The 19,340-nt window shown below is 39.8% G+C and overlaps 1 non-coding gene across 1 annotated transcript; it reads left to right on the top strand.

Annotated features, from left to right (window-relative positions):
* The first annotated feature begins 13,736 nt into the window (after positions 1 to 13,736).
* On the top strand, positions 13,737 to 13,877 carry LOC123645278. Its single transcript, XR_006737476.1, has one exon. It is a non-coding gene; the product is annotated as a U4 spliceosomal RNA (small nuclear RNA).
* Positions 13,878 to 19,340: the final 5,463 nt, after the last annotated feature.

A 19,340-nucleotide genomic window follows, 5' to 3' on the forward strand; every position in this document is an offset into this window, starting at 1 on the left:
TCTCAACACAATACTCAGAATGATTCTGTTAAACATATGGTATGTCACTCCTCTGTACAGAACACTCTGATGGATTCTTGTCTTATTCACAATGAAATTCAAAATCCTTACAATTACCTAAAAGGCTCCACATTATCTCCCTTGGCCTCATCTCTTATTACTTTCACTCTCGTTCTATCTGCACTGACCTCTTTTCCACTGGGAACACTCTGAGATGTCTCAGTTATTCACTAGGTTGGCTTCCTCACTTCCTGTAGGTATTGACTCACGTTCTCAGGGAAGCCTTGTAAAGATCGTCCAGTGTCTCTACCAGTGTCACCACGCAACGAAAAATGTTCCAGGCTGAAGGAGGAGGAGAGACTCTTTTCATTTCAAAGAGCTCTCAAACCTCTCCAAATCTACATATTTATTATAGGGAAAGGTATATGTGTTTGCAGTAAAGAACATATAGATAAAATCTTTGGTGTCATATAGTAAGCATATTGCTATAAACAAGTCTATTTAGTGATATACATTAAACTTATAATTATCTTGTTATTTCCTTGTTGTTCCTTAAGGTCATAAAGAAAAGGGCAGGGACCCAACATCAGTCAACACTTCCATACATTCCAAAGCCTGCTGTGTGCAGCCGGCTGATAACAGTCATATCCCAAGTCCTGTTTGCAGGACTGTCAGATATCCGTCTTTCTCACGGTCCCTTCACCCAGGCCTTTATGCTTGCTCTAAAACCCTCTACATCTCCCCTTTCTTATTATAATTAAATTGTTCTTGCTAGTTGAGACTGAAAGCCAGGTAAGTGTCCAACTTCTGCTTGTGTAGAGTCATGCGGCGAGTCCTAGAAATCAATTGTTTGCAGATTGCTAGAAACAGAAAACAAAAGAGTAGACATTCAGTATGTGACATGAATAGTCCTAATGGTGGCAACCAAACCCCTCCAGTCCACCCTGTGTCATTAGAAGACAAAGGAGGATTTACATCTCACCATCTAAGTACATGAAATAAAGGTGGGTTTAATAAATGACTCCAATAAAATTGGCACCTGCTGGAGACACCAATGACCATCCTAGAAGGAGTAGAAACCATTGTCCCACCTGTTCAGAAGCCTCGCCTATGAAGGCCAAATACACCAAAAATTGATTTTCTGCTCTCGGGACAGCCCCAGCCTTTCTAATTATTGTTATCGCCTTTTGATCAAGCTTTTTCAATTGTCCCCAGGTCATGTCAGGAGCTTGTCTCATCCTGGTCAACATTGTCCTTTGTTGCTCAGGTTCATCACCTGTGGGGTGGGGTTGTCTGCTGTTCTCCAGCTCATGGTATAGCTTCACCCTTTTTGTAGGGACCCACTCTGGACCTGTTTCTAGAGAGACACAAACTGCATCTCTGCTCCATGTCAATACAGGAAAAGGTCCTTGCCATAAATTATTAACCCAGGCTTTAACCCACACTTCCTTTTGATTTAATTGATTAGAATTATGTTTTCCCAATCTACAATCCATAGCAGTATAGCCATCATTTCCCATATTAAGAAAATTTAAAGTAAATAAAGCTTTAGCTATTTGTTCTCTAGGTGACAGTCCCTTATTCCTTCTTTTTTGTTTTAATAGATATGTTTTTAAGGTACGGTGTGCACGTTCTACTAGAGCTTGTCTGGAAGAATTGTAGGATATACCTGTGATATGTTTAATTTTCCAATTTTGAAGGGTAGAATTACATTTTTTTGATAAATAGCAAGGGCTGTTGTCTGTTTTTGTAATTTTGGGTAATCCCAGAACTGTGAGTGTTTCTAATAAATGTTGGATAGCATGACGGCTAGTTTCCCCCGACAAGAGCGTGGCATGAATGAAGCCTGAATGTGTATCAATAGTAACGTGTATGTATTTGAGACGTCCAAAATAAGGTAATTGTGTAATATCAGTTTGCCAAATATCATTCGGCAACTGTCCTCGTGGGTTTGTTCTAGGACCCATTGTTATAGGGGAAAAAGAGAATTGTTGACAATCAGGCAAGTTTTAACAATAAGTTTTGCTTGAGCTAGAGTAACGGGATAAAGTGTTTTCAGTGCCTTAGCATTTTGATGAAAGAAGTCATGGTCTAAGCGTGCCTGCTGAAAGGCTGTAATATCTTGGGCAAGGTGACATCATTGATTAGATATGACATTGTCTACAAAATTATTGCCATGTATAAGTGGCCCAGGTAAGGAATTATGCGACCTAATATGTTTAATAAAAAGTGGATGACGTTGCTGAGAAAATAGAGCATGTAAATGAATAAATAATTCTAACAAAGTTTTGTTAGGTATGTTCTTAATAAAGGAGGTATCAAGGTTTTGTGGAGCACGTGCAGCATACTGAGAATCACTAATAATATTGATAGGGATGTTAGGAAAGGTATTTAGTGCTAGTATTAATGCTCCAATTTCAGCTTGTTGAGTGGATTGGAAACCTTTCTTATATAAGTAGTTCCATTTGGCATCTTTTCAAGCTATGGCTGCTCTGCCTGTTTTGCCAGAGCCATCTGTGAAGATGGTCTTAGCACCTGAGATAGGGGTAGATTGTAAAATATTAGGCAGGTGATAGGAATAGTTTGAAAAAACTGTAATAAGTTGGATGAAGGATAATGAATTCGTAAATGTCCAAGATAATCTGAAAGAGCCCATTACCATTTTAAGTCTTGAGCTAACAGAGTGTCTAAATTTTGTTGGTCTAAAGGAATATATATGAGCACTGGGTCATATCCTGAAAGCTGAATACAGTGTGTTCTTCCTTTTCATATAATATGAGCTAACATGTCTGTAACTTTATTAAAAGTCTGTTTATGAGTGTGGCCTAAAAATATCCATTCTAAACAGTGTAATTCTGTTGTAAACTGCCCTAACAGGCCAGACGGGCTATGTTTGGTATTAAAGAGGAAAAGATCAATGGAATAAGATGGGTTAATTCTAGATAAGAAACAACCTTGTAATTTTTCCTCCACTAATGATAATTCCTGTAATGCTTGTTTAGAGAGAGAACAAGAGGAATTTAAATCTGAGTTACCTTTTAAAGTATTAAATAAATATGTTAATTCCCCTGTAGTAATACCCAGGATGGGACATACCCAATTTATTTGTCCTAGTAGTTATTGTAAAGAAGTTAAAGTAAGAGGTTGAGGAATACTTATTTTTGTAAATTGTGGGTGAATACTTTCGTGTGTTACAGTATAACCTAAATATTTCCATGGACTAGAAGTTTGTACCTTTTCCGGTGCAATATGTAACCCTTGTTGAGTAACTTGGGTTACTTTCTTATAGGCTTGTTCAACTTCCTGTGTGGTAGCTGCAGCAAGTAAGGTATCGTCCATAGAATGGAATATTTTTGTATTTGGAAGCATCTGTCTAACAGGCTGTAGGGCCTTATGAACAAAATATTGACAGATGGTGGGGCTATTCATCATGCCCTGAGACAGAACTTTCCACTGATATCTGGCTACTGATTCTTGATGGTTGATTGAAGGTACTGTAAAGGCAAATTTTTCTTTATCATCAGGATGTAGGGAAATAGTAAAGAAACAGTCTTTAAGATCTGTAACTATTAACGGCCAATTTTCTGGTATCATAACTGGGGAGAGTAGCCCAGGTTGTAAAGGGCCCATAGGTTTCATGACAGCATTAGTAGCTCTAAGATTGTGCAGTAGTCTCCATTTTCCAGACTCTTTAGGTATAACAAAAATAGGAGTATTCCAAGGACTATTGGATTTTTCTATATGATCGGCTTTTAACTGTTCTTGAATGAGTTCCTTGAGATGTAAGAGTTTTTCAGCTTCAATGGGCCACTACTCAACCCATACCGGTGTTTTTTCCACTGTAGTTTTAAAGGCTGGATTAGAGCAGTGGTCCCTCCTAAAAAAGGGAAATACAAAGTCATAGTCCCCATTGTTGAAGTAAATCTCTTCCCCATAAGGAGAAGGGAATATGCATAAAAGTTGGATATTGGCCCATTTACCTTTCAGCCCTTCACATGTAAGATGAAAGGCACTTAAATTGGGTGTTTGATAACCCCCGACACCTTGAACCATAACAGGGGCATTAATCATAGGCCATTCAGTAGGCCGATGTTGAGAAGCTATAATAGATTTGTCTGCTCCTGTGTCTATAATTCCATGAAATTGTTTTCCTTTAATAGTGACTATTAATTGAGGCCTCTGTGTGGTTACCGGTGCAGACCAAAAGGCAGTAGAACCGGAATGACCAAATCCCTAATTGTTTCTGTTTATTTTGAGCATTTCCTTGTAAGTAAGGAATTAGAAGGAGCTGAGCTATTTGTGTTTCTGCTGGTAAAACATGAAGGCCTACACCTTTTACCACTACTTTGAGTTCTCCATGATAATCGGAGACAATTACTCTGGGTAAAACTTGTACTCCTTTTAAAGTCCAACTAGATCTTCCTAATAATAGCCTGAAAAATCCTTTAGGTAGCGGCCCAAAGATTCCTGTGACAATAAGGTACACCTTATCTTCTGCCTTAAGAACTATCTCCTCTTTTGCTGAGGGGTCCAACCCTGTACTGCTGGTTGTTGAGGCAGAGAGGTCTGCAATGGTATTTTGTTGGCCAGGGCTGGAGGAATCTGGCCAATGCCCCCCAGATATTTTTCAGGGCACTGGAGGGAGTGCCCCCTTCAAGTTTCCCTGTATAGGATTACCACCCTTATCAAATTTAGATCTGCACTGATTAGCCCAATGTTTGCCCTTTTCACACTTTGGGCAGGTTTTAGAAAGCCGTTTTTCTTTCCCAAAATTATTCTTTTTACTATTGTTCCATGATTGTTTACAATTTTTTGCTAAATGGCCAGATTTTCCACAATTATAGCAAGCACCTCCTTGCATTGTGGCAGCAAAGATTTGAGCTAAATGAGTAGTAGTGCCCACATGCTGACAGGCCTTTAATAAAAGCTCCTACATCTGAGGAGAAGGGACGGATGGGAGCTATTGCTGTTTGACAACCATTATTAGCATTATCATAAGCTAATTGTAGGACAAGAAGCTAGCAGCATCCTGGTTAGGCACTTGTCTTTCTACCACTGTTTGCAGTCTATTGATAAAATCAATATATGGTTCAGTAGCGCCTTGTCTTATAGTAACAAATGATCCCTGTGTTTGGCCAACAAAGATATGTTTTCATGCTTAAATGGCTAAGGCTGAACACTGAACAAATAGTCTAGCTTGAACTGTAGCATAGGCACCACTGTCTTGTAACATTTCGATAGTAATTAGTATTCCATGATCTAAATTTTGTAAGCATTGTTGAATAGCTAAGTCATTATATTACATAAGGCATACCGCATATTCTGCTGATGAAACTAGGACACGAACTAATGTTTTCCAGTCAAAAGGAGTCGTTTCATAACTATTTCCCAATGCCTCAACCATGCCGGTGGTAAATGGAGATTAAGGGCCATTTTCACAGATACTCTCTTTTAGTTCCTTAAACACAGTAAAAGGGAGAGTTTCATGTTGTCTCCTATTATTTCTCCCCACATCAGGGAATTCGGCCATAAAGGCGTCAGGGTCTCCTGAATTTAACCTTTCTTTTAGACAACCTTTAATCAAAGAGGGTTGTGCCCCTGAATTAGTTTATGAAAATGCTCTAGGTGCGGTGGAGTCCGTGGAGGTGGTGCATGGTAAGTACCTCCTGACAGCGACACAGGAGCGGGGGAGGAGGGTAAGCCACAGGGGCAGATGGCTGTGCTTCATCCTGCTCTTTTAATGGCGGTGGAAATGGCAATTCCTTTCCATCTGACTCATTGGAATCAAAAGACATTTGAGGCTCAGGTTTATCCATAGGCTCCGCTGCTTCTTCATGAGGTTCCCCTTCCACTTTAGCTAAAAGAGGGTGATCTAGATCATTACTGTCTGTCATATATAATGGATAAAGAGCATTAGGTACTAAGCTCCAGGTTGGTAGTAAAGTAACATTAATCATAAGACCCTGTTCAAATTGTCTCTTTAAAACTCGTCCTGTCTGTTCCCAGAGATCAAGAGTGGCGGCATCTGGAAACCAAGGACAATGTTCGCAAACCAAAAGTAATAATTGTTGTAATGCCTTTGGCTCGACTGTACACTGAATTGCTTTTAATAGCTGTTGTAAAGTTTTAAAGTATAATCTCTGTTCTTTAGTGAGTTCCTGACCCATGACTCACAATTAAATGATAAAATCCCCCTCTAGTATTACACGCAGTCAGCCCCATCCTCTTATAGAGGGGGGACTGTCCCTTACTGGGATTCTGTGTTAGTCCGTGGAAACTTCTCCACGCATTGAGTTAGCCGAATCACGTTGGGGTCACCAGTTGTAGAAAGCGTCCAGTGTGTCTCTACCAGTGTCACGGTGCAACAAAGAATGCTCCAGACCACAATCTCAGGCTGAAGGAGAAGGAGAGACTCTTTTCATTTCAAAGAGCTCTCAAACCTCTCCAAATCTACGTATTTATTATAGGGAAAGGTCTATATGTTTATAGTAAAGAACATATAGATAAAATCTTTGGTGTCATATAATAAGCATATTGCTATAAACAAGTCTATTTAGTGATGTATGTTAAACTTATAATTATCTTGTTATTTTCTTGTTCCTTAAGGTCATAAAGAAAAGGGCAGGGACTCAACATCAGTCACACTTCCATACATTCCAAAGCCTGCTGTTTGCAGCCCGCTGATAACAGTCATGTCCCAAGTGCTGTTTGCAGGACTGTCAGATATCCGCCTTTCTCATGGTTCCTTCACCCACGCCTTTATGCCTTTTCTAATGTCCTCTACAGGCCTGTCCTGGCCACCCCGCTTTAGAACATTTCCAGAACATTTCCATCACTCTACTCATTCCTCAATATTGCATGTTTTATTTTTTGCTTGTTTTATTTTTTCTTCTTAGCTCTTTTAACTCATTTATCTTATTTATTATCTGTATCTCTCATTAAAATAAGATATAAGATCTGTGAAGGAAAGAAATATGTCACTTCTAGAATAGCACCTGATATATAGTAGCAATAAATATATATCAATGAATAAAGAGGGCTTGTGAAAGTAATCCAAAAACATTACTGAATACAAAAGAATGTTTACTCCATATCCTAATCTAGTTGAAGATAAAAGATGGATCGAGGGACAGTAGATGATTGTTTCTAGAATCTACTGCTAAATAATATACCACCCCAAAAGTTAGTGGCTTAAAACAATTTATTATGATTGCTCACAGTTCTATGGTTTGCTCTTATTTTTACAGCTCTTGATTGGGGTCTCTCATACATTTATGGTCAGATGGAGGATGGGACTATGGTCATCTAACATGGGCTGTACATTAAGGGGGCTTATGCACAAGGCTGGCAGTTGACTCTTGCTTTTGCTGGGAGCTCAGCTGAGTCTGCAGCTAGACTCCTCATGGTATCTGGGCTCTGAGAGGAGCATCCGAAAAGCAAGTGTTCTAAGAGTCAGGAAGAAAAACTGCCACACCCATGAAAGGCTGCATCTGAAACTAGCACAGTATGACATCTGCTATATTCCATTGGTTAGAATAGTCACAAGGCTCACTCAGATTTAAGGAAATAGAGACATAGACTCTACCTCTTAATGGAGGACTAGCAAGAATAGCATGTTGGATGGAGCCGCCTTTAAAAAATACAACCTGCCACCATCATCTTCAAAGCTGAGTGAACTAAGAGGTGGGAAAGCATGAAATTAGCAATCTTCACATAGCTTAAGTAAGAGACAAAGGACCCTAATTCTAGCAGGAAAGAATGTTCTATTAATTCGAAAGTTGGAATTTACTTTGTTAGAGGAAAATTTTGTGATTTTTTTTTCCTGGTCTAGGGCATATACCTCTTCATAACCATCCATTAACTAATGCCTTTTCTTCCCCTCTCACCAAATCACACATTTGATTCACTATTGATACCCTCTGTGGAGAGTTCAAATATTTTAGTACTTGGGGAAGGAAAATTCACACATTGGCATTTTGATTTACATATCCATCTCTTACCACTTTGCTCCGTGTGAATCTAGACAATCTGATCTATTCTGATCTGCATAAAATCAGATTTCTCTACTTACAAAACCAGAACCCAGTGACCTCACTAACAAACTGCCACCATGTGAGGTGCTATAGCAGCAGGCAATGTCATATTTATCTTACTTCCATCTAAGATTGTAGGTGTTTCAATGTGTATAATTTCTCTTGAAAAGTAGAGAGCAATGCTATGGATAACTGTTTATTTAATCTTATCACTCTAAATTTTTCCTGTATTCGGTATAAGATGTAGTCATAGTCTCTTTATATTCTACACGTGTGGTAACAGGACCTGATCTATTCAAAATTTATGTTTATTGAGCCCTGCTGTATGCAAGTATTATATGCTTTATGTGCATTATCTTGCAACAAGTGCAACCCTTTACAGATAAAGAAATAAAGCCACAGAAAGGCTAAAGAACTTGTTAAAAGCCATTTGGGTAGTGGTAGATGCTAAATGACCCTATTTCTTTCATTATTTCTCCATAGACCACCTCACTTGAGAGCTTGTTTGGAAGTTCTAGCAGGGGAGCTCAGCTACTCATATACCCTTGACTGAAGAACAGTCCTCTTCTATGGAAGAAGGTCGTCCTCTTCAACCAAGCTCGCAGCTTCGGGAGGGACGCACATGTAGCAGAGAGGGAAGAAGGGGACACCCGCCTCGCCAACCAGATCAACACTGGAGATCAATGGGGTGACAGATGTCATAGCCAGATCACCCTCACATCCAGACTACCTCACTTTATATTTTTTATTATTTGCAAACCCAATATGCTGTTGTCAAGAAAATAAGAACTGACTACAGAAATTTTACATTGGCAATGCCAGTGTCAGCATTTGCTGTGGCTTTTGTTTTGCAGACATATTATATATAAATATATATAATTGATATATAAATTATGTTATATATTAATTTATAATATATGATTATTTATATAATACGTATGTAATCATAACATTTTTAAAACTTAAAAGTAGTCTCTAAAAACCCCAAATTAAAGCTAGCTAATTAGAAATTCAGCTTTATTTAGCTGATATTGTTTACAAAAAAAGATTGAAAGAAAACAATTCTGCTATCCCTTTCTCAGAGACTGTGGTCTCAGGTAAAGCTAAGCAGCCTGCCTAATCTGTTTGATTCATACTCTGCTAATTTGGGGAGAAAAAGCAGCAATTTTATAGCATGTCTTAGTCTATTTCGTGTTACTGTAACAGAATACCACAAACTGGAAAATTTATAAAGAAAAGAAATTTATTTTGTACAGTTCTGGAGGCTGGGAAGTTCAAGATCAGGGGGCTCACTCCTGGTGAGGGCCTCCATGCTGCTTCATCCCATGGTGGATGGCGGAAGGACAGGAGACGGTGAAAGAGCAAGAAATTAAGTTCATCCTTTTTACAGGAACCCACTCCCGAGATGATAACTAATCCACTTCTGCATTAACTGCTTGAATCCACTCAGAATGGCAGAGCCTTCCTGTCCTAATCACCTCTTAACAGTTCCCCCCGGCCTTTCAACACTGTTGCCTTGTGGAGTAGGTTTCCAACACGGGCACTTTGAGGGACACATTTGAACCGTAGCACAGCAATTTTTAGCAAGACAGTTATTCAATTAGTTACTTAGTTGTAGTAAAAATACAACTAGGTAGTGTGTACCTGTAGTCCCAGCTACTCAGGAGGCTGAGATTGCAGGAAAACTTGAGGCCAGGAGTTTGAGATCGTGCCCTTGAACAACCACTCCACTCCAGCCTAGGCAACATGGCAAGATTTCATCTCTAAAATTAAAAAATGAAATAAAATAAAAGTTTAAAAAGTATACATACATCTATAACTGGGATAGATGCTCTGATATGAGTTTGGTAAAAGGTAGGGGGTTTCCCTTGACATGATGTACCCAGTCATAAAAGATTCATTATTTATAATGCTATTTAAAGTTATGTCCTTCTTTAAAAAAAATATGAAAGGTTTAGTAGATAGCTACAATGTCAAGGTGCAGTAACACAACTTTCATTAAAATTAAATGGAAGTGGTAGCGAGTGCCTGTAGTCTTACTGCTCCGGAGGCTGAGGCGGGAGGATTACTTGAGCCCAGGAGTTTGAGGCTGCAGTGAGCTATGATCATGCCACTGCACTCCAGCCTGGGTGACAAAGTGAAACTATCTCTAAAAAAAAAACTAAACAAAAAATTAAATAGAAAGCACTTGGAATCCTAATGTCTACTGGAGACCAAAAGCAGTTAACCATAATGACAATTCTTTGTTGGGCATCTCACTTAAACTTTTAGGAACACTCTGGTTGCCCATTTTACCTCTCATCTTTGAATGAGACTCATTATTTATAATGCATTTCCATAGATATAACTGTTTGAAACAGCACTGTTTTAGTAGGATTTCTGCTTCCATATGGCTAAGATTAAAAATACATATAACTACACATCTGTCAGCTGCAACTCATTTTTTAATGAGGCTTCAGACTGCTAAGACAAGTTTCTGTTTGCTTGTTTTGTGGTGTGGCATCACTTCTCTTATGAGCTCACTCCACTGACCATTTTTCTTTTTCTCTTCAATTTTCTTTTATTTATTTCCATTAATCTGTCAAAATCTAGTACATACCTCATCCCTGAGGCATGAGACATGTATAAATCACATCATCATCTACCACATTCTCTCTTTCCACTCCCCCAAAGTAGCTACTTTTTACAAAAACTGACCACTTGTCAGTTACTGGGTAAAAAACAATTACTTGAAGATGCTCAGAAGGCAAACAGAAGAATAACAAGACTCCTCAGAGAAATCTCATGTATATTTCATTTTATGAACAAATGCACAAAATGTGTTTAAATAACAAGTGATCCTACGACCAGTTCAAATATACAGTATATAAAGGCAAGTGAAAACCACACATTTGGTCAAATCTGCATAGAATGATTGCGATTCAAGAATCACATTGGAAAGGGTTTAGGTCTCTGTTTAGAAAAGACTTCCTCCACTAAATATGCTGTGCTTTGTGGAAATCGGGAAAAACCCAAGGAAGAAATACATGAAAATTAATTGCCGTTCTTGCACAAATCACATAAATCCCTTTGCATGGGGATCAAAAGCATGATATAAACAGTTTCTGTATCTTCCTCTCCTTCGCCATACTTGGCAACAATCTGCATTCCAATGGATGTAGATGAGTCAGCCCAGCTGAAAATGTGCTTATTGTATTCCCCAATGCCCACCGCTGGAAAACCTGTGCGAGGTTGACTTCATTACTCTCGTGATTGCTGGTCATGCCCTGGAAGACTGAAAAGTGACTGTTCCCAGGAGATGCTGTGAGAGATGTGCTGTGTAAAGTTGATTTAAACTTAGGGACCTTTGTCCATCATGCTGAGAATTGACTGTGACTTTTTTAATTTGCCATTTTAAGTTTTGGGGGAAGCCTCTCCCCAATCACACTTAACATGCCCCTTCCTTTTAACTGCTTACCTTGCTTAACTTATAAATTTTCTTTTCCACAAATACAAAGAGAGATCATCAAAGTTATTCTAGTAATTGCTCTTAGTAAATATTCTTGAGTTATGGTCCCTTACATGCATATCACCAAAATTTGGGGCAGGGCAAGAGGGTTTTAGTTGCTTTTTGTGGTAGATACGGAGAAGCAGAACCCAGACCCCACCTTCAAGGAGGACCTGCTGGCCAGCTGCAGGGAGTGTGGTAGGACACCATCCTGCAGCTCTCAGTTCCACCAAGGTCACCCTCAGCTGCAGAGAGGGCCTCAACCAAGGGCACACCCTTCCCAGGCTGCCCCCACCCCCAGGGACTGTGTGAGGTAGGGGTATAAAGGCCCGACTAATTTGACCCAACCAGGAACACTCTGACAGATCATCTATAATCCAGAGTTCCCAGCAGGTTGGCCAGATTTTGTCAGTCTTACAATGCAGTGGAAACTTCTGCCCAAATCTATTTTCTCCCATTTCTTCCATAGCTATTGATCCCTCTGAAACATCTTGCAACCTAAATAGTGTCTCAGTGTCTGCTTCTGGAGAGCCCAACCTGTGACAATTACTTTAGCTCTTTCTGTATTCCTATAACAGACACTGAAGGGACTTTTCCAGTGACACTGAAATTGAATATTGGGGATCAAAGTTAAGGATAAAGAGGTCAACAATCCAATACCGAAGAGGTGGAAGATCCCCTCTTCCTGGTCTTTTTCAAAGTGACTAAACTGGCCTTGTTTTAAGGAACTATCACCCCTGATACCACAGTGGCAGGAAGGAAGGATTTGGCAGGATTGCTTCTCTGTTCTTATCTCCTCTTCTGTGGGAAAGGAGAAGAGGGATTCTCTATCCTAAACCAGCTCAGGGCCCCAAGAAAATCACTCGTGAAGATTTGGGATAGCTTTGGCAAGGGAAAACTCACAGCTCATTCTCCAATTGATCTGCCACTGTGCTTATTTTAGAAGGAGGGGACACGGGATGGGGAGAGAATGAGAACACGGGCAGAATTAAGCAGCCTGTAGCAAAGAAGTATAAGCTCTTGGTTAGTCAAAAGGGCACAACTCAGGCACTGAGTTTGAGCCATCTTGCAAGTTCCCTGTCACATCTAAGAGGGCCAGTCACTTCGGAAGAGAACAATAGGAGGAAAATCTATGGGGTAGACTGCCAGAGAAAGGGGCTGAGAAGGCAGAGGTCCTCCCAGAAAACATCTTCTGCTCAAGGTCCAGGCAGTGGGAAGACCATGCCCAGCCTCCCCTGTAGGGACGCACACAAGAGCTCCATAGGAAGATCAGCATTTAGACATTTTCCACATCAAAGGCATTGCTGGTCCCTGTTTGTCATCCATGAGGGAATGTAACAGGAAAATGCCAGAGCCACATGACACATGTGTGCTTCCCACCAGCCCTACTCTTTTCCTGCCTCAACACTGGGGAGAAGTAAAAGAAGTGGGGGAGGGGGTGGGGCAGGAGTGAAGAAGGGGTGTCTCAGGAGCAGGCCTTACCTCCCAACCCCCCAACCTCTCCCCCCCCCACCGTCATGTCCCTCCATAGGAGCTCAGTGGTCCCTGGGGAGAAGGGAAAAGGGGAGCATTTTAAATTGGATGAAACTCGATTGCAATTTTTATGCCTAAAAGTGCCAGGCAAGCTATGAGGTTTGTGGCAGATACCATTAAAAGACTTGAAGGAGAGATTTGCAGTGGCACCATTGAAGGCAGTAATTGGAGAGAAATCAAACCATTTACTGTTTGCACTTCATTGAGTTACTACCCTTCAACAAGCAGGGTATATCTGTTTCCAAATAATTGTTTCAGAATGTTTGCAAGCCAGATGGAAATGAGTTTTCTTTGCATTGATCTACTATCAAAGGGTTGTATTTCCTGTCTTATTCTTAGTAACACCTTTATTACATGAAGGATAGCTGTTGTGGCTAAATGAAAAAAAATATACCTTGGAATAAAATTGCAGTATACCAGAGGCATTTATAGTTGTTGAAATGATTTCATGCAATTGACTGAAAGGTGTGTGAATGAGTCCATGGCAAATTGGCTAAAATCAAATTTAATTGTCTTCCAACAGATGGACTAACCATTGCCCATTGATCCTACTTCACGGCAGCCTCAAACATGAGGACTCTGGTCACCTTCATTACTCTTCTGCATAAGCTGCCCACTATGTTGGCCACACCCATGACCTGGACATCACTCAGACTATTTAACCTTCGAGAGCTCAAATTTTCAGCTTTGCTCAGTGGCAGTATCATAGCCAATGAGGTTTATCTGAGGTGTGATTATTGCTAATTGAAAACTTTTCCCAATACCCTGCCATGACAACTTGCAATATAGTCAGCATTGGCAATTTTTGATGGTCCCTATGGGGACTGAGTAAAAAAAAAAAAAATTTCAAAATACCCTCTCTGTCTATTCTTTGCCCACCATTCCTTGACTCTTGTTTCTTTTGAACCTGCCCTTCTTCACAAGGGTTCTAGTCTCCCAACACTTTCCCCACCTTTCCATCCTGTCTAGCCCCTGTGGCAGTGCTAGTACCTGCTCAGGCTCACACATGGAGGGAATTACAGAACAGAAACTAAAATCCAATTGTCCTGATTGATAAATGTAACACTCCCGGGCAAATTCAGGTTGTGATTAAGGTCTGGCTTTTCAGATATGAGTATCCCCAAAGAAATTCAGTTTTTGTGGCAAGAAGAAAGGAAAGTCCAAACTCAACAAGGCATACCTTCATGGAGCATCCTTTTTACTCCTAAGAGCAAGTAGAGGCAGAAAAGTATGTGAGTTGACAAGATGTTTAAAACATCGTTTTTATCTTAATAGTATCCAATTTTTTTCTTGGTTTTGAAGTTAAAGCGTGATATTTGCAAGAAGTGTCATTGCTTCATATGACACTTTTAAGGCCAGCTGCAGATCACATGTAGAGTAAACTTTCTTCTGTAATAGATAGAAGTGTTTTGGTGGGAAGGGTTAGGGAAAGACAAAGACTTTGTAGAAGGGAGGAGAAAAAATGGAACTTATACATAAGAACACAGAGGGCCCCAAAGGGAAGCCTGTGGGAAGCACTCATCGAGGAATCTGGGTCTAAGGGATTTGAGTTTAAAGCAAGCAGAGCCTGGGACCCTAGCAAGGATGGAGAGGTGGATGGATCATAGCTTCTAGCAGTTTTCCCACTGCTGCTGTAGCAAATGACCACAAACAGGGGTTTAAAACAATCCAGATTTACTATATTACAGTCATCCCACAGGATTAGAATGAAGATGTTGGCAGGACTGAGTTCCTTCTGGAGGCTCTCAGAGACAATCCATTCGGTAAGGGGTGGGGGACCTGCGGCCTCAAGGCCACATTTAGTCCTGCAGATCCCCAAGTGCAGCCCCTCGACCTTATTAAAAGGATCTGTTCTATAAAATGTGGATTCAGTCAAAAGGCCACACTCAAGGATCCAGAAGGTCACACGTCACCCCAAGGCCACAGGTTCCCCAGCCCATTAGCTGCCCACATTCCATGGCTGGAGGTCCTCTTAAATTTCCAAAGCCAGTAATGGCAACACCCTGATGTATGATCCCGTCATCACCTTTGCTCCTCTAACCTCCCGTGTCCCTCTTTCCCTTGTAAGGAGCCCTTATACTGGATCCGGCCAGATAATCTCCCATCTCAAGATCCTCGATTTAGTCTACCTACAAGTTTTTTTTATTTTTTTATTTTTCATGTAAGGTAACATATTCACAGGTTCTAGGAATTAGGACGTGGACATCTTGGGGGGCAATTTTTCTGCCTACCACAAACAGGGAGTTGGAAGTCAGACTGGGGCAGTTGATTTTGATATTGGAAAAGTTTCAGGCATTAATTTGCTCCAACACAGCAGGGAGGTCTGGCAGTTCCAGAAATATTAGGTAAATTTTGCAAGGACACGCACCTAAAGAGCCAGGCCTGGGGTTCCTTTTATCCAAACTGCATGCTTTAGGACTGTGGTATTTCAAAAATCTTAGGAAAGGCTTGAGATCCCTCAAAAAATATATATGTACTCCGATATATCAAAAAATCCCTAAAGTACAAATTAATATATTTTGATAGTGTCAACAAAACATAACATTATATCAACCTCATTACACATTTGTTAAATTTAGAGTTCATGATAATATGGCAACTTTTAAAATAATTTTTAAGTTTGATTTTGTCACTTCTTAAGAATTTCTAAATGGCAAAATGATGGCTGATAAATCATATGCAATAAAAATTTAAATAGATTGCTTGAAGCAAATAATTTCTAAAGCAAAATAAAAAATCTTTTCATTTTACAGCAAAAAATTGTTTTTATGGTGAGCCTTTAGTATGATATAGTGTAGATACTCCCAAAAGAAAAGTGCCTAGGGCCTAGCATGGCCCTACAGCCCACACAGCACACATATGAGATGAAACCAGGCTCATGACCAGACAAATGGGTGATGGAGATTTGACCTTTGGGTGAACTCTCCTAATGAAATTTTTGATGCAGTAGATATGAGGGAATTACAACTCTATCAGCTTCCTCCCACCCATGGAATTGTGAAAAAGGAAGTCACTCCAGCTGTCTAAATAAAGGAGGTCCCCCCTCATTTGTTTCCGAATGTTTTGACTTGGAATTATTATAAGGAGAAATTGAGAAAATGCACATTTCCCCTCCAATTCAACTTGTATACATGAATAATTTACAACTGAACAGCACTGGCCTGTTCACAGAGGAATTTAAAAGGCATGATCTCATGCAATCTTCACAATAATCCAGGAAAGTTGGTATCGTTATTAGTTCCCACTGCACACAGAAAAACAGTTTCTGAAAGGCTCCTGACTTGTCTAAGATAAAACATCTGGGAAGTATCAAAGGCAGAATTAAGTGCCAGGTTTTCTCTACTCCTAAAACTGGTTAATCTTATAAGTCTTTATAGCATCTTAAGTTAGGGAAACACAGAGATTTAAAATGAAAGGAAATGGAAATGTGCAAGAAGTCAAGAAAAGAAATAATTAAATTTGGGGGTAAGAATTCTAGAGGAACTGTTTCTGTCACCATATCAAAAATCCCAACAACACACACACACACACACACACACACACACGTTTATACACAGCAAGGAATAACATTATGTCAATTTTTTTTTGTGCTTGGATGTAGAAGAAGATAGAGAAATAGCTTTTTCTTTGAAGGAACAGCAGTAGCTGGAGAAGGCCAAACTTGGAGAAGCCACTCTGAAACCAGACATGAGGAGAAAGTTCAGGGAATGGCTAATAAGTAGTTACTTTAGGTACTAAGACAAGGGGACTGGCTCCAGCACTCTAAGTAACTGAGTAAAAAGGGAAAAGGCCCTGGTACATTTGTAAAGTGCCTGGTGGCATATGTGCTAGTTTTTCTTCCCTTTCATGATTGTAACAATGTTAATTAAAAAAAAGATCTTTTACAATTTGTATTAATGTTCAGCAAATAATGACTCCCCTCTTTCTCACCATTGTGCAAGGTACCTTTCCCTGCCTCATGTTGTTGAACTTGGCCTTGTGATTTTCTTTGGCCCATGGAACGTTAGTAAACAAGTTTCAAGCAGAGGCCTGGAATGTTTCATGGGGATCCGTGGCGCAATGGTCTATCATGGAGTGTGTCTCGGACAGTGTCTGCCCTTTCAGCTTGAACTTGAGAATGAGACACATGAAGCAATTCACACGTCCCAGGAGCTGCTGGTTCAAGCAGATAAGAGACACATGTGTCTGACAGGAACCCACACAGCAGTCAAGAGCCTGGAATCTGGAGTCCGGCTCAGCCCAGCCAATATGCAGCCAACCTGACCCAAAGATCCATGAATGTGAGAATAAGGTTTAAGCCACTGAGTTTTGGGATGGTTTTTATGTAGCACTGTTATGGCAACAGCTAAGTTAAGGCAGAGATATACTCCAAAAATACACCACTGTCAAGTACTGGAATCAATTAAGATAGAAAAATCTTATTTTCCTAGTTTCTCTTTACAAGTACCTCTGTAGGATTTCTGTGTGTGTTTGCGTGCACACACTTTGTTTATTAAAGAACATTTGCACACATTTAATAATCTACCATTATATATGTGTTGAAGCAAATTTAATGCATAAATATTTTTTAAAAACTACAGAGTTGGTATTTTTTTTTAAAGGACTTACCTTTACCAAGATAAATACGAGGAAAAGTAAATGTTTTTTAAACATTTTAAATAAAAAACATATGCAGAAACTTCCACTTCTGGAAAGATGGAGTACATATACTTTTTCCTCTTCCTATCTCTGTGTACCTAAAATCCCTGGACATTATACATAAAACAAGTGTAAGAAGACATGGGAAAAAGGAGAGAAGAAAGTAGACTGACTAGGGACTTTGGAACCCCAAAAATAACATAGTGGTGAGTTTCCTGAGTTTTCTTTTTTTCAGCAATTTGGAAATGTCAGTAGGCATAGACCAAAAAAACACACCAGTGAAAGCCTGCTCTCTCAAGCCAAAGGACCAGGAAAGGGGCAGCCTTGCAAGACAGAACACTTTTACCCAATAACCTCTCTACCCCAGCCAGAAAATACAGATAAAACCAAGACTCAACTCTCATCTGTGTCACTGAAAACTGAATGGGAAGCTCAGACTTGCACCCTTGCCAGACTCTAGTGTGGTGACTTAGCATTGCTACAGGGGTGGCAGAAAACGTTGGGTAGGGAGCCAGAGTTTTCATTTCCACCACACAATAACAAGGGCCCTTCCTTCCCTGTGATGTCAGAGGAGATTTAAAGTTAGGGGACTAGGCTTCTGCTCCTTGTCCACACTAGGGTGGTGTCTGTGGAGGTCATGGAGGAACTGTAACAAGGCACTCCTATCCCTCTAGGCCAGGAAGTTTTCAGTGGAGGCTCAGTGGGAAACCAAAATCCCAACCCCCTCCACTGGGGTAATAAGGAGCCTCTCTTCTTTGGATGTAAATGGAGGCCCAGTGGGAAACTTGGGCTTCTATCCTCAAGTGGCAGTAATGAGGCAGTGCCCCCTTCTTCCTCTACTAGAGCAGGGACAAAGGAAGCAATTAAAAATAGAAAGTCTAAATAAAGTCCAGAATCTTATAACATAATACCCAAAATGTCCAAGTTTCTATTGGAAGTCATTGACTGTACTAGGAACCAAGAAGATCTCAAATTGAATAGAAGGGACAATCAACGAATGCCTGCACGAAGATTACAGAGATGTTAGAATTCTCAAATCGTAAAAATACTTCAATGAGTAACTAAAAACACACTTGAAATACATTTTTTTAAAAATAGTATCAGCAAGGAAGTAGAAGATATAAAGGAGGACAAAATGAAAATTTTAGAACTTTAAATCACAATAAACAGAATTTTTAAAAACTCATGAATGGACTCAACAGCAAATTGGAGGGAACTGGAAAAAAATCAATGAATTAGAAGATAGAATAGAAATTACCCAGTCTGAACAATAGAGAGAAAATGATAGGAAAAGAGTGGGGTGGGGAGAAAGAGGGAGAGAGAAAAGAACGTTACTTACTAGGTCTGTGAGGTTATAATAAAAAGTGTAAAATTCATGTCATCAGAGTCCCAGAAGGAGAAGAGAAAGAGTATGGGACCAAAAAAGTACTTGAAGAAATAATGACTAAAAATTTCTCAAATCTGGCAAAAGACATAAACCTATGGATTCAAAAAACTGGACAAAGTTCAAACAATGAAGCCAAAGAAATCCACACTAGAACACATCATAGAGATACTTCTGAGAAACTAAAGATAAAGAAAAAAATCTTCAAAGCAGAAGGAGAGAAATAACACCTTATTTATAGGGGAAAAATAATTTGAATCACATA

Source organism: Lemur catta, chromosome 9, assembly GCF_020740605.2.
Source record: "Lemur catta isolate mLemCat1 chromosome 9, mLemCat1.pri, whole genome shotgun sequence".
NCBI lineage: Eukaryota > Metazoa > Chordata > Mammalia > Primates > Lemuridae > Lemur > Lemur catta.